This window comes from Arctopsyche grandis, chromosome 4 (genome assembly GCF_051622035.1).
Source record: "Arctopsyche grandis isolate Sample6627 chromosome 4, ASM5162203v2, whole genome shotgun sequence".
Classification (NCBI taxonomy): domain Eukaryota; kingdom Metazoa; phylum Arthropoda; class Insecta; order Trichoptera; family Hydropsychidae; genus Arctopsyche; species Arctopsyche grandis.
The window spans coordinates 10,567,415-10,583,464 of NC_135358.1; the positions used below are offsets into that span (position 1 = coordinate 10,567,415).

The following is a 16,050-nucleotide window of genomic DNA, read 5'->3' on the forward strand; positions in this document are numbered from 1 at the left end:
CTATCAGAAGCTGTCAATTAATCAACGAATAATTAAAAAAGGTTTTTAAACATTTTGTGTACAAATAATATGAATATGTGTACAAATATAAAATTGTGAAATAATTTCAAAAGTACGTTTTTCATGGATGTTCACTAATTTATATTTTTCATAATAATTTATTTTTGCCTTGTAGATTAATGTCAACGATTTTGATAAGTGCCAATGTTAAATCTAATCATTTAATCCAACGAAACTATGTATGATTGCATAATGCACACGAGAGAATAAAACACTTCATGAATACCTACATAATATACATACATTGTATATATATAAACAAACTTTATAGCTTTGTGAATAATTTACAAAGGAAATTAATAAATTAAGAATAGATAATTATTATAAGACATAAGTATGCTTATAATATGTGCTAATTTGTACATTTTTTTTTCATTTCAAATATTTTTTTATTTAAAATATACGTATTTCATATATTGTGTTACAAAAAATTGCAACAGAACAATATATTCATTAAAATGAAACATGAAAAAAATTGACGCCAAAACATGGTTGTCCAATGATTATTAAATATATAAATAATCATTCAATAGTAACGCGACATTCAATATCAAATTAATATCTAGCCAATACATATACAGATGTTTAATTTTTAACAAAATATCGATTTTAACCCTTGAGACATCTGTTGATATAAAATCGAAGCGTGATGTCACAGCGAAGTATAATAATTGATTTTCCACCGTAAAAGGTGAGCCAAGTTACTAAATAAGAACCTCCATTTTTTTTCGACTTCATTTCTTACATTTTCTTCATGAACAGATATAGGTTACCGTGCATTAAAATTGGCCGGTCCCGATTACAGGTATCTGAAATTAACATTTATGTTAATTTTCAGCGGTAAAATTAAAATCACATTTTAAATAAAAAGTATTTGACAACACCAAAACGTCGTTTGGCCCAAAGCGCTGAAAGTTTGCGCATGTTAGCAGAGTGCAAGTGGCCGTTGTTGCCGTTGGCTGTGTGCGCGCGTGTCTCTCGGCTCGCTGTGTAGATCTGCTAGCTCCGGTGAGTGACGTTTGTGTTGTATCGACGGGGCGGAGGCGCTTTCGGGGAGCCTCCGCCCTCTTGTAATGACTCGGCGGTGACATGTGTGGCCTGAAGTGCGACATGTCATCCGCCGTTTGACGTTTCGGCCGTCGAGTGACGGTTGTCCAGATGTGGACTGACGTATGGCGAAGAGATATATATGTAGTATATAGTGGCGTTGTTCCGGATCGATACCGCCTCGACACTCTTCCAATTATTCCACTTTCGTCGATACTAACGCCACGGTTTACGTTTCATTCATAAAATGTCGCTTATTTGCCAAATCCGTCCCACACGCATTTCGCACGCTATTAATAAAATACGTACGTTGCACAAATATATTTTTAAAAATTTCTCATGGATTTTCGCGCGCTTATTTATCGATGCGGTCCTCACGCATGTGTACCCATTTCATTCGCGGTTCAAATATCAAATGTCAAGAATATACGATGTACTGCTCCGATTCATTTTAAAATAGCACACTTGTAGGCGGCAATCTATCAAGACATTGTTATAATCTTTATAGTCAATTGAATATTGAATTTAATTGGATTATAATAAAAATAAACGTGTGTGAAATCAAATGTATCGTATGTAAAGCTATTTCGCACCGAATTTTTATTTTATCTGGGTTAATATTTGAACAGCTTTATACATACATACATATATCAGTTTCTTCTCACACTGTGTTCTTATTTAGTTAGTTTTGTTATCAATCTGTGTGTATTTAATAACATTTTGAACATTGAACGTTTAATTTTTGGCAATATTTTAACATGTATGTACTATTATTATCAGTCATCAATGATTTTATCATGTCTGAAAGTATTATATAATAATACGCTCATTTTCCATATGTGTAATGTATTGATTAGTTCAAATTTTGCTTATGTACTTTTTACTATTACAATAAATCTACAATAAAAAATGATTTTTTTTATAAATACAATGTTAATATGTATGCATGTATTCTAATTAGTCGTTGGCTTTCTCATGTGGAGTTGAAATATGTATTCCAGACATTGTAGCAAGGGCAAAAAGAAATATGTAAAAGGATCAATTCAAATATAAGCAGACAAGTGTTTTTCACGTTGCAGATGTGTTAAACCCACCATTCACTACATATTACAATTCTAAACGAATCATTTATATAAACTTACAGAACAATTACGATATTTATAGGCATTCACCATCCACTGCTTGATGAAAGCCTTTCCAATAGGTTTCACGCGTCTCTGTTTAGCACAATTCTTATTATCCATCTCATCCCACACATTTTCCTAATTTCATCCGACCATTTTCCTTCTGGCTTTCCTTTCTCCCTTTTACAATCTTTCGGGTACCATTCCAGCACTTCTTTTGTCCACATTTCGTCCATTCTTCTAGTTATGTTATGTAGGGAACATTATGTTGGTTGTAATTACTATTGTCGAATCAATAGACATCTAATATGTTGAATATTTTCTATAAATTGCGAAGAACAAAATTCTCCCTCTGACTGATTAAAAAAACTCTTGCTTAGGTTGATAGTGAAAGAAGAGAACGTTATTTGTTATGTTCCCGCTAGCCTTTGGATGTTTTTAAATATATCATATATATAACCAGCATACATATATCAGTGGGTAGCGTGTAATGCTTTCTACTGAGTAGTCACGGGTTCAATCCCTGGCCCGGTGCTGCTGGCTAGACCTAAAATATATGACTCCAAGTCGATCGTTTCCTATCAGAGTTTGCCAATTTATCTGATTTCATTGAAACGGTTCCAAAAAATTGGCAATTTTGTCCTATTTCTCGCAAATTTCAAGTTTTCAGCATCTCGAATTTGCTAATTTATAAAATGCTGCAAAAATATTTGTCAAATTTATCCATAGATGTCTCTAGGATGCTCTGTAAAATTGCTTATCGATGTTTATAATTGGCCAGGAAGGTGCATTGGGGTTGACCGGTTAGGCTACTTATGTATAAAATAAATAAATATAAAATGTGTTATCAATATCACCCATTGGCATCACTGAGCCCCTTTTTTGTGACCATAGCACCGATGAGTAGCCGACCTCTAGTCATCACTAGGCAGCGGATGGTGTTTTGGGCATTATGCTTTGGGGGCGTTATGGCTATTGTTAACCTCATAGAAAAGTTTTAGGTCGAAAACTCACTGAGTGGTATGGAACGTCACGTGTCCTTGGCTTCCCCCCGTGACTAGACAGTGGGTGTTCCCCAAAACGAATTCGGGTGTACTTTCACGTGCAGGATGCACATGTTTGGGAAGTCGCACGTGTTTGCATATCCATATGCAACCGACAAGCTTTCCTATATTTATTCAAGTATTGGAATTATTTTTTTATAAGTATTTTTGTTGATCAGACCTTGGATTTTTGACTCCAGGTCGATCGTTTCCTATCAGAGTTTGCAAATTTATCTGATTTTCATCGAAACGGTTCCAACAAATTGGAAATCTTACCCATTTTCTTGCAAATCTCGAATTTCGCTGAATTGTATAAAAATGCTGCAAATTTACAAATCTAACCATTAATGTATCTGTGAATGTTAATTGATAAATGCTGCGAATTGTTTAAAATGCTGTAAATTTACAAATTTGACCATAGATGTCTCTGTGAGTGTTAATTGATATGTATTTACTTTGTATACTATTTGTATCAAATGTACAATGTTTCTGGCCAGGAAGGCGCATTGGGGAAGGCCTGGTATAGATTAAAAAAAATACTCGTAGTCAACTTTGTTCTATTTAACGAAAACTTTCAACTCAGTTCATGAGTTAAATATATATAATAAATATAATCCGTGTTTATACGAGCTGTCTAATATGTAGTCTAAGAAAACTAACAAACTTCTATCATAACGCGCTATTTTGATAGGCATTTTTTCATCAATGATTCAAATATATATATATGTAAATATTACTAGTGGGTTTTTAATGTCACGTTCCGGTTTGCAATTATTATTTTTGCGAGCCGAAATGTTTGATCGATATTACACCAATGTATGATATTATATTATACTATATAGATAAAGCAAAGCGTATCGATTCTGAAGCGATTTCGAGCATTGTGTCGCGTAACGAACGGCGATATTAAAACTGTAATTAATTCTTCTTTGGCATATTGTGACACAGCTGGTCTTCTGAGACCACCAGCACGTGTACCTCACACGTGGCCCCACATTTCCTAGGGTGGGGTTCGTTGCATCAATTGCACTTGTGCACTCCAATTGACGCTCGTGATGCAGTCTTCGTTCGCACTTATGTATTATATATTCAGCGGTAAATCTCCGTTGTGTGAACCGGCACAAGGCCAATAAAATAATGTTTTGCATTCATTGTCGATTCAAACTTGTTTTAAGACGCGTTCGCAGTTTTTATTTCGATAAAAATTTCCGTCGTTTAATAATCTTGGGGATATTTTATTTTATGTGTTCGCTCGTTTCTATATTAAATTTTGATCCGGCGTGCGGAAGGGATTTAAGCGTCTTCATTATTGGAAAGTTTCTGTCGGTCGCGTACGCTAATCTCCTTTTTAAAAGGCTTTTCTATGTTTTAATTTAATATATATAAATATTTTTAATACTTTGATAAACCCTTAATAGGCTTGTGTAATAATGTGAGGAAAATTATGAATTCTGTACATGATGTTTGATTAGCGTTTTGTTGTGTTTGAAACCAGTTGTCGATCTTTTTTTCAAACCGGTCCATTTGTCCGTTACGTCGGTGAAAAAAAATCTCACACTAAAATGATTTGGTTATTTATAGCATCAAAATTTAACAATATAACTAATAAAAAATTGCAATAATAGGCTCGTGATAACGCTTGATATGCTCGTTATCACAAGCTCATTATTTTCTATATCTAAGTTAAATCATCATTACCGATCAAAACAGTCATTTTCCTTTTCTGTGTACCAGGGCTGCCCAACCAGTCGATCGTGATTTACTTATATCTTTATACCTTTGCTCCATTCTTAAAATTTATTCTTATTTTGAAAAATTAAGCTTAAAATATCTGATCCACAATCTAGTATTTTTTTTAGTGATGTACATATATACTTATCGGAAAGATGTACATATCAGATATGTAAATTTATATATCTGATAGATGTATGTACATCATTATGTACATATAGATTACCCAATCTTGACAAATGCGGCACAATAATTTGGTTCTTTGGTCTTGTTTTGGTTTGGTTACGTACATATTTGGCTGAATCCGCATTTTCTGCCTATATAAAATCAAATTTACGAAATTTTTTGAGTGATTAACATATTGACCGATGTCTAGTATACCAATATTTCTTTCATAGTATTATCCTGACTGGAAATATTACCAAAGTTGGGTAGTGTCAACGATCTCTTTAATAATATTTTGTCTAATTTAGTATACATATACCATGATCTTATTTTTTGTTTTCTTTATTATTTTTTAAATGATATTATTTTAATTTGTATTTTTTTTCTGCTGAAATGTTCCATATTTGAAAATGTTATTATTAAAATAATATTTCTCCTCTTCATATTGATAGATCGCGATTATTTTTTATAGAAAGAAGTAGATTGCAACTACAAAATGGTTGGGCTGCCCTGCTAAATAGTTTTATTAAATTTTTGGTAACCACTGCTGGCTATCAGCTAATTAGAAAACTGTGTAGGATGAGAGTTGCTCAAAACAGACGAAGCGTGTTGGAGAGGCCTTCATCCAACAATAAATGGTGAATGATAATGATACATACAAAATCATACATATGCTCAATGTTTGCTTTCTTTTACACATGTATAACATGAGCGTAGTTTTAATCTAATTTATCCAACCCACATGAGTAAATTTTTTTCAACCGCAATTTCACAGATTTTTTATCCAATGTAAAAGTAAACTTTTTTACTTTTTAAATTTATACACACGTGTTTTGGTAAACGTATACTACCCAAATTATAATATACATATATATGTAGATACATATGTACATATATCATGAAAGATCCTCAACCTTTAAGCTCCTCCATAAATTATGAAAATGCGGTAATAAAACATGTTATTTTTTGATTATGTTATTGTACATCGAAAAATATTTACCCTCCATAATGTTTTTCTGTTAAAAACAATTTTATATAATAATTAATGAAAACACATTGTTTTTTAATGATCTAATATATAATTTCGATAGAGGCTTTGTATTTACATAAGTATGTAAGTATGAATATATGTATGTAAGTCTTTGGTTGGGAACTTCGTAAACAAAACAAAGTTTATATTACGACGATTCATTTGGTTGAATATTATATTTTTTGTGTCTGTGTTTTAGCTGTGACGTACAAATGTATGTCGAATCGAAATGACTATTATAGTACGGCAAACGTTATCGCAGATACACCGATCCACAGACACAGAAAAGCGATATTATATATATGTGCATATGATATTAATTGCTATTACGTTTTCACACAAATTTACGGTTTTGGTGTTATTCTCAGAAGTTTTCTGTGCATATTGATAACTTTAAATATCATTTCATAATAGACATATTTCTGAAAGGTTAATACTGAATTTCAATATAATAAATATAATGGTTAGAATAGGTGACCTCAACCAATAGACACACTACGAGCATTCAATTGAATGCGAGCGATTCGACCTCATCTGTCCGAAATCGGCTGTCGTAGTTCGAATACAAATTGAATAATTCGATTTAAAAGTGCTTCAATTCAACGTGCAACTTTCGGTGTACAATTGCAGCACGTTGCACGATATTTAATTGCACGCAAATCGAACAAATTGGCACACGGAAGGTACGTGGAGGTGTGCATAGCCGGGGAAAATGGGTCGTACAATAGAAAAGCCAGAGCAATAAATGGGTCACGACCTTTACCGGCTGCAACAACTTGTCCTCGACCTGTTTCTGTGGGAGACTCCACCTATTCTAGTACACAGACCCTTTTTCGTGTTTTTAGCGTAAAAGCCTGCTCCGAGTACCCGCCCTTCAATGTCTCGCTCCTATGTAATTACTCTCCACAGGTGTTTATTTTCGGCGCAAAGTTTTCAGTCTCAAATTTTGCATTCTTTCGGATTTTCAATGTGTAGATAATCCGTATTGAACGTCTGAAATGATTTTCTGCTAATGTGTTTAAAAATAAAGTCTTAATTGATTTGGCTTTGACTCTAGTTCAGACGTCTTGTAATATTGATGCTATGCTGTTAAAGAATAGCAAGGCATGTGGTTTGTTTTTTTTTATTATGTATGTACATCCGACGTATATATCTGGTTCTATATATAATAGATGAAAGCATATGGTAAATCGGACGTAAAATCACCAGCTGATTGATGACAGGCTTAAGTAGTGTGTGATGACGTAATTACACATATGGGAGATATTACGTATATGCACATATATGTATGTAACTGCTGTAGCTGTTGTATATCACTCGTACCAGCGGTTCCCAACCTTTTTTGTCTCGCGTACCAATTGGCAATTACATTACGCTAATTTGTACAAACATATAAAAATGATTATATTTCATAAAATTTGTTATTGCAAGTGTAAATATGTATAGTATTTGGATGGTATGGAATGTAAAGACGCAATGGATCTTTTTTGTTAAGAAATTTTGTGGAAAAAAAGTTATTTTCAGACTCACAATTATAATATGGTCAAAGTTTAATATCTACTATTTCATCATACTTCTATTATTGAAATGGTTTTAATAAAAACACAAAATTACAAAGTACATATAATATATTTTCGTTTATTAAGTAAATCTCCTCACAAAATAAATTTAATGAGGTTTAGTGCTTGTTTCGAGGAACGTTTTTTTAAAATTCGTTTCAAATGATGCGAGATATTCCATCAAGTCTGGAGCTGCATTCAATCTATTTCTGTATTTCTCTTTTTTAAATCAGTATCAATCGTCGGATTTTCGATCATCGACTGTATATATTAACGTCGACTATGATTAATGTTTATTAATTATATAAAAAATATTTCTATTTATGATTATAAATCATTCATTCTTGCATGTCCGCCATTACTGATTTTTTTTCGCGTACCACCAACCATCAACTGCGTACCACAGTTTGGGAACTGCTGACTTATACAATCATTGTATGTATATGTATTGCAATTTCGCCGGCTATAAAATTTGCATTTAATAAATTGACTCCGACAGATCACTAAACAAATTCAAATCGTAATGTAAGTTATCTTTGTGGTTTCATCATTGGCCGATTGTCAATCACTTGCCACACGATGTTCCAGAATTTGTTTTATTTCTGTGGTTATATTTCATTATGAAATAAAATATTACTATGTTAAAATAATCCCAGTGTGTTTAATATTTTTATTTTATTATTACATATGTGGGGGGGGGGGGGGGTGCATAACTGAGGGGGTGGATACCGATTTATTAGATCCGTCACAACAATTAAGCTAGAAAAATTCTAGCAGGAGACGGTCGATCTGTGTTTAAATAACTACAAAATCTCGACAGCAGCATATTTGGCCGGGACTTGATCCCTTGACCTCTCTACTGGTATGCAATAGCTTTCCAGTGTAATACTTTGTGGCTATATGTAGATATGTACTTATTCAATGCTTGATTCACTGAGCGGATAAGAAATTCTATAAATTTAACCACTAAAATTGATGTTTCGTATACATACGTTGTTAGTGCACAAACCCCTTACCTTGTGTGACCAAGATAAAAAAATAATATCTTTCAATTGATTATATGTATGTATATATACATATGTAGATATAAAATATTTTTATCGCAAAGTTTTATCAACTGTAGATAGGCATTTTTTTTAAAATAGGTATACATATACATATGTATGTATGTATGTTCTTACTATCCTTTTTATATTAAAGTTTTTTTTATAATAAACTTCAGCCGTGTTGGAGGATTCTTGGTTTTGATATATTGTATTTACTTTCATCATGTGATGAAAATATTAAATTAAAAGCGAAGTTAATGTATATCGTTGTGTTCAGTGACCCATCTAGAGGGGTACTGAACACAACAAAGTCGAAAAAAAATGGGGTTTTTTTTAATGTAAAAATGTTATCAAATCACGAATATTTGCTCCACCTTCTCCAGTACTACATATTACATGTAGGTACATATTGTATAGGTATATTCGCGAACATTCAATATAATTATGAGCCGTTATATTTGAAAGTAGCGGAAGTCCAATTTTCAATTCCAAAAACACTATTTCTGTTTGAGTTAATTCACAAATTGTTATCACTTCCTTTAATTCGATATGTCCAGAATCTCGGTAAAGCAGAATAAACGTATTACAGACCCCCGTTATCTTCAAATATTGTTAAACGCAAAACATTATATTTAATGTTTTGCGAGACATTTTTCGAAATGAAGAAAAGGGGACTCATGCCACGTTTCTTCATTTGTATTGTATTAAATATATTTCAATTGCATAGACTTTTATTTATGCCATAATAATTAATTGCAGTCCGAATTAAAAATTTTGGGGCCTCAAATTTTTCTCACTAGGGTTCCATCTGGAGAAAGCCGGCCCTGTCAAAACCACGGAAGAAAATACTAGAAGTTTTGTAATAACTTATTAGTTATTACTTAGGTTCGGCGCGACCCAATGCTATTTGGACAAAAAATGGGTTCATAATTGTCTTTATTTACATTGGTCAATCTTTTTTTTTTTTTTGCTCTCTAGCTTTGTATTTCATTGTAATAGACAATGGTAAACCCATTTTTTGTCCCAATAGCACTAGGTCGCGCCGATCTCTAGTTATTACCAACAAGTAGACATCGGAGGGTGATTTTTAGTGCTCAAACCATTTTTTTATTGCTCTCTTGCTTTCAACGCTGTTGGAATGTGTATTGTTATTTGGGATTGCCCTAATGAGTATCCAACCATTAGTCAGCAACATACCTCAGTGGTTAGCTTGTAATGCCTATGACTCCAGGGCGATCGTTTCGTATGAGAGTTTGCTAATTTAGCTGATTTCATTGTTGAGACGGTTCCACCAAATCGGCAACCTATTTCCATTTCTTGCTAATTTGAGCTTCTAGCATCGCGGATTTGTCGATTATTTTAAATATGCTACCCACTCTAATCACAAAAGTTTGCTGTATATCGAATTTGTTCATAGATGTCGCTATGGTATTGTATAAAAATATAAGTGTATTTGTAAAATATTTGGAACTGTTGGAAAAAAATAGTAATAAGTAGGGAACGGATACTCATTAGGGCAATGGAAAATAACAATACACATTCCAATAATGCTGAATGCAAGAGAGCAAAACAAAAGGTTTTCTACGATGTTACAATACGAAGCAATAGCCACAATGCTCCAAAAGCCCAATTACCCCAATCACCCTCCGCTGTCTAGTAATAAGGAAAGAACGCCAGATTTTATTCTTACAGCCTATTTGCATAAAAAAAATTTTCCGTTTAATCCGCATGGTTAAGATTAAATCTCGAGTGCACTGCACTGGTTTTGTCCATGTAACGTTTGCTTTTTGCTCACTGGTCGATGCAATTATTTTCTTGCGTAACCCACTTTGAGGGTTTGTGGTGAAGTGCAACGACTGCAACACAACCCACGTTTGCCAAACAGTAGGATCGATATTAGCGAGGGTATGAGAGGACATGCAGATAAAACTCAGCCCGGACGCTGGTCCTGCTTATGCATCAAACTACTGTATCCGGTGATTTGTTCCCTATCTGCAATTTCATTTTTTTTATCACTTCATATTTAATTTTTATATGCTTTTTTATTCTGAGATTAATGTGTAAACTATCAATGTATACATTGTGCAAAAATAACCATGTATGTAATATCAATATATTTCATTAATTTATCCACATATGTATGTATAGGTGCATATGTAACTATAATGATGTATATTTATGTGTTGTAAGTTATACGTAATTCGACATTTACTTTAATATATGTATTTCCATTTGTTGTTCTAGTACGAATGTCCAATTTAAATAATATCTTTATTAGGGTAGAACGGGTTTGCTTACCGACAAAAATGTTTTCCCTTCCGTTCCCTTCGGGTCGTACTTTTCAAAATATTATTATACAGACATGAGTGTAGAGAGGTGTTCATATTAAATTGGTAGAGTTAGGAAAACTTTATCTTCGCACGCTTTGCCGAATATTATCGCGACCTTCGTTCCCCATTATCATCCCTGACAAACTTTATTGGCGATATTTTCACACGTACATATACAATTTTAATTCCAATTTTGTATTTGCTGAATGATGGCGATTTTTTTATGTTGCTAATTTTTTATTTATTTATTTAAACAAATTAGAAAAAGTTTTTATCGAATAGGACAGGATGTCCTTCCCACTCAGACTACTTTAGTTTATTATTTCAATATAATTAAATGTGTGATTGAATTAAAATAAAAAAAAGAGAAGACCGACATATATATAAGGAGAGGTAGCACTTCCAGTCGACATACATATGCACAAATAAAATTTGAAAAATTACAAAATAATTAGTATATCATTTACTAATACAAAGTATAAGTGTGATGGGATTAATGGTACTCGAATTATTTTATAAATATGAAAAAAAAATCTTTAAATACATTCATTTCTACCATTGGTGTCATTACAGGTTGCCCAAAGGCAATGGAACTCAATAAATAAAACCATAAAAATGTGATAAGCGATCGATACTGAGTACGAAGCAGTCAATATATGTACATATGTATGTAATAATCTCGAGGTTAATTTTTTTTACGATTAAAATTTTTCCATTGATACTTACATACATACATACATACGTAGTATACATATCTATGTACCCAAAGCCATGAGAAGGGAGAGGTGTTAGCTACGGGTGCCAAAATCAGGGATTGCCAAAATCGTCTAATCTAATCGCGACAAATTTCCGAATTTTTAAGTGAAATGATAAATGCAAAGATATTATTTCCGACCATTTAGAAGTACTTCGATCAATTGAGAGATTTAATTAGACAGCAAACTATAGATATTTATTAAAAAATAATACATATGTACGTATGTATGTAGTTATACATACACCAGCAGTCACATAAAACGGAACGCTTGTGAATTTTACGACTTCGAGGTCATTAAAGGATTATCCCTTTATGTGTAGGGTTTTTAACGACCAAATATTCTAAATATGATTGTTTTCTAAGATTTGAGTTCAGTTTAGTGTGGGTTTTCGAGGAGAAAGCATCAAATTCGAATTTTAACACGTCAACATGAAAAAACGAGCTTAGTTATCATTGCAGAAGAGTGTAAAAATCGCGACATTGGCGAGTTCAGGATTTTCCTTTCGGTCAATTTCCAAGAAAATGGGATGTTCTATATCGACTGTTTCGAGAATACTGATAAAAAAAAAGAGAATCTGGAAGTTTTGATCGTAAGAAGGGGACCGAACTGAAAAGATGCACATCGGAGAGGCAAGACCGTGTAATAACCAGATTATCTTTACAGCAGCGATTCAAAACTGCTGTAGAAATAAGAACAGATGTATCTTCACAATTTTCCATGGAAATCAGCGACTCAACAGTAAGAAGGCGACTCAGAGAAGCTGGACTGTACGGTCGGAAAGCTGCAAAAAAACCACTACTAACCAAGAGAATGAAAAACAATCGATTGGAATGGGCGAAAGCACGTGAAGATTGGAGTCCATCAGATTGGCAACGAGTGATACTTTCCGACAAATCAAAGTTTAACCTCTATAGTCCTGATGGTTTTCCGTATGTCCGAAGGAAATTTGGCGAAAGGTATAATGAAAATTGTACCCTTAATACCGTTAAGCATCCTCCAAGTCAAATGGTCTGGGGATGCTTTTCGTACCATAGCATTGGACAATTGGAGTTTCTACAAGGTGCCATCGATGGAAAAAAATATAAAAAATTTTTAGAAGAAAGCTTTGTCCCATCGATGGAAAACCACCTTTCATATACCGATGATATAATTTTTCAAGATGACTCTGCCCCTTGTCATCGAGCTAAATTGGTGAGTATTCATTTTATTTGATAGCATTGAATATAAATTATAAAATTTCAATCAAAAAACTGATTTATTTTTTTTACTTTTTTTTTGGTTCGGGACTATTTACAAGAAATGGGTGTAAAGACACTACCATGGCCTGGCAATAGTCCCGATTTAAATCCAATTTATGGATGGGTATCAAGTACAGGATAAGGAAGAACAATGTTACTACTCTTAAATCGTTGAAAGAAATAATAGAAAAGATATGGTACGAAGACTTCCCAATCGAAAATTTAAAAACTTTAGTAGATTCCATGCCAAACCGAATAAAAGAAGTTATAAAATCGAAAGGAGCCGCTACAAAATATTAATTTCTTTTTTATAAGTTGTAAATAGTAATATGTGACTGTAATAAAATTAAAAATGTATATGTATAGTGTTATTTTCATTTCAAATTTCATTTAACCGTGAAGTCAACGGACGGTCGTAAAATCTGCCCTCCATTAAATTTCTCCCCAACTCATTTTTGTCAACTTTTTTTTTTTCACGTTTGGTATTACATGAATGCACTATGGTACAACCTATCATTTAAATGACTTTCGGTTTTGGTTCTATATAAGATTACCGAAATTTCACGCAAAAACATGTTTCGCTTAAGCGTTCCGTTTTATGTGACTGCTGCTGTATATGTATGTACATACATGCATATGTATATTATGTATATTTTAAATTTGTTTAGTTAATTACATCTTACATACATTCATATATTATTTAAAATACCATTTTGCATTTCCATTTGTCAAACGTTAATAAAACTTTTTTTTCTTGAACAATACACATGCTATTGTTCATATCATCTTCATAACTGACGAAAATTGAAATTTTTTTAGTGTAATATAAATACATATATATATATATATATATATATATATATATATATATATTATCTAAAAAGCTTAAATATGATTTTTAAAGGGGAGGAGGGTGTATTTTAGCTTTTTTATTTATCATATTGTATATATGTATATGATAGTTAAATTAAAAACATGTAGGATAGTTAATTTAAAAACATGTCACTAATCCTATTTATTACCCAAAATAAGATCTCGACTAATTATGGAATATTTTAGTGGAAAAAAATTTCATATGTACATTTTTTTTATAAATTAGTTATACATACCTACATATATATACCTAAATATTGAAAGTTCTTTAAAAAATAATAAAATTTTATTCAGATCCAATGTTCAAAAGCAATACTCGTCGTATTTATGCATTAATACTATCATTAGTTGACATTAGTTGCTTTAGTTGTGGTTAGTGTAGCAATGAGTATAATAACATTCCGATTACAATAAGTGCTTTATTATTCTATCGATCCGATCGCATGTACTTACATACATGCATACATACATATGTACATTTGTAGGTACATACATACATATGTATGTATGTATCTGTATGCCGACTCGTTTTTGGAGAAGATCCGCAGTGTCTGGCGCCACATCTTCTCGCCGTTTGACTTTTATTGCGCAAGAGGGTCAACTCCCTCATTCCTAAAATTTGTGATCGTTTTACATTTCTATTTACTCGGTTTATTTTATATTTTGCAGTGTCGTTTTTAGTTCGAAACGGGTACATTTGAACGATCGCGTGAGTTACATTCAGCAATATTGCGCTATTATTTATGTACATATGTACATACATATGTACATACCTATATTATATTATGGTTACGTGTCTGTTCTATCGCTTTCAATGTTTCGCTTTAATTAATTAAAAATTTTCATTATTGGATTTATTTTTTAACTCGTTGGACAGGTGTGTGAACTCTTGTGTTATCTATACTTGGCATTGGTGTGTTATGTATTTTAATTTTTATCTCATTACCGGTGTTGATAAACAAATGGAACATAAAATGCTGTACATAATATTAATATTTTGCTGTATTTCTTTTACAATTAAATTTGTATTTTAATGCCTAATCACGAGTTTAATTACACCGAGCAAGAAAGTCACGTGTTTTGCTTACCGCAGCGGAAACTAATCAATCTTTTTTGTTTGATCCACTGAATTCGAATATGACAATGATTTTTGTTAATTTTCTCTCGTCGATGAGATATGAGCGTTTAAAAAATGCGCAATTTTTTTTTACAGATTTGTCGCTTTTGCGGTCTTGAATTGAGTATTAGAATCAATAGTTTGAAGTTTTCTATAGATTGTAATTTTTTATTACTTTAAAATATATAATTAATTATTTGGCGAATTTTAAAAATCTTTTTTTTTCCAAGCTATCATGTATCTATTTTTTGCCAGTTTTATATTTAACTACGTTTACAAGTATTGATTTTGAATCTCTATATATTTTTTATCTGAACGTTCTTATTCGAGCGGTAAATGATTTTATACATAATTTGATTTGAATTTATTTTTCTATTCTTTTTTTTCTTTGATTTCAATTATGAATTTTCTTTTATATTATACAAAATAGCAGCATAGCTCGGTGGTTGCGTTAATACTGACCACCGAGAGGTGGCTGGGCTCAATGCCATTGGTTGACCTCGATTGAAAATATTTAATTCCGAGTATATTCTGTAGTGCTTCTGGTCAGACTCGGTAATTTGTGACTCCAAGTCGACCGTTTCCTTTCAGAGTTTGCCAATTTATCTAATTTCATTGTTAAAACGGTTCCTTTATCAAATTGGCAAAAACCAGATTAAGTCAACTATGTCACCACTATTTGAATATGATTTCAAAAAAAATATATGTACAAGTTTAATACCATATAACATCATGGGCAAATATAATTTTTTATCAAAAAAAAAAAAAAATTACTTCAGCATATTCTGATGTGCCAAACGTAAGTTGTTGATTTTTTTTTTCAAAACAACCGCAAGATGTCTCGTATAGTATATTTGGTTATTATCAAGTTATACTGAAAATATAGAAGTTTACACTTGAAAAAATCTCGAGGTTGAATTTTCTCATGG

The 16,050-nt window shown here is 32.2% G+C and overlaps 2 protein-coding genes across 4 annotated transcripts in view; one reads left to right on the forward strand and one right to left on the reverse strand.

Annotated features, from left to right (window-relative positions):
* LOC143910245 (zinc finger MYM-type protein 1-like) overlaps positions 1-16,050 on the reverse strand; it is a 727,250-nt gene that overhangs the window by 24,310 nt on the left and 686,890 nt on the right. The window lies entirely within an intron of this gene.
* EndoA (SH3 domain containing GRB2 like, endophilin-A) overlaps positions 991-16,050 on the forward strand; it is a 48,970-nt gene continuing 33,910 nt past the window's right edge. For all 3 annotated transcript variants that reach the window (XM_077428884.1, XM_077428887.1, XM_077428885.1), the window contains exon 1: positions 991-1,068. The gene's annotated coding sequence lies outside the window, so the exon portion shown is untranslated. The remainder of the gene's footprint in view (positions 1,069-16,050) is intronic.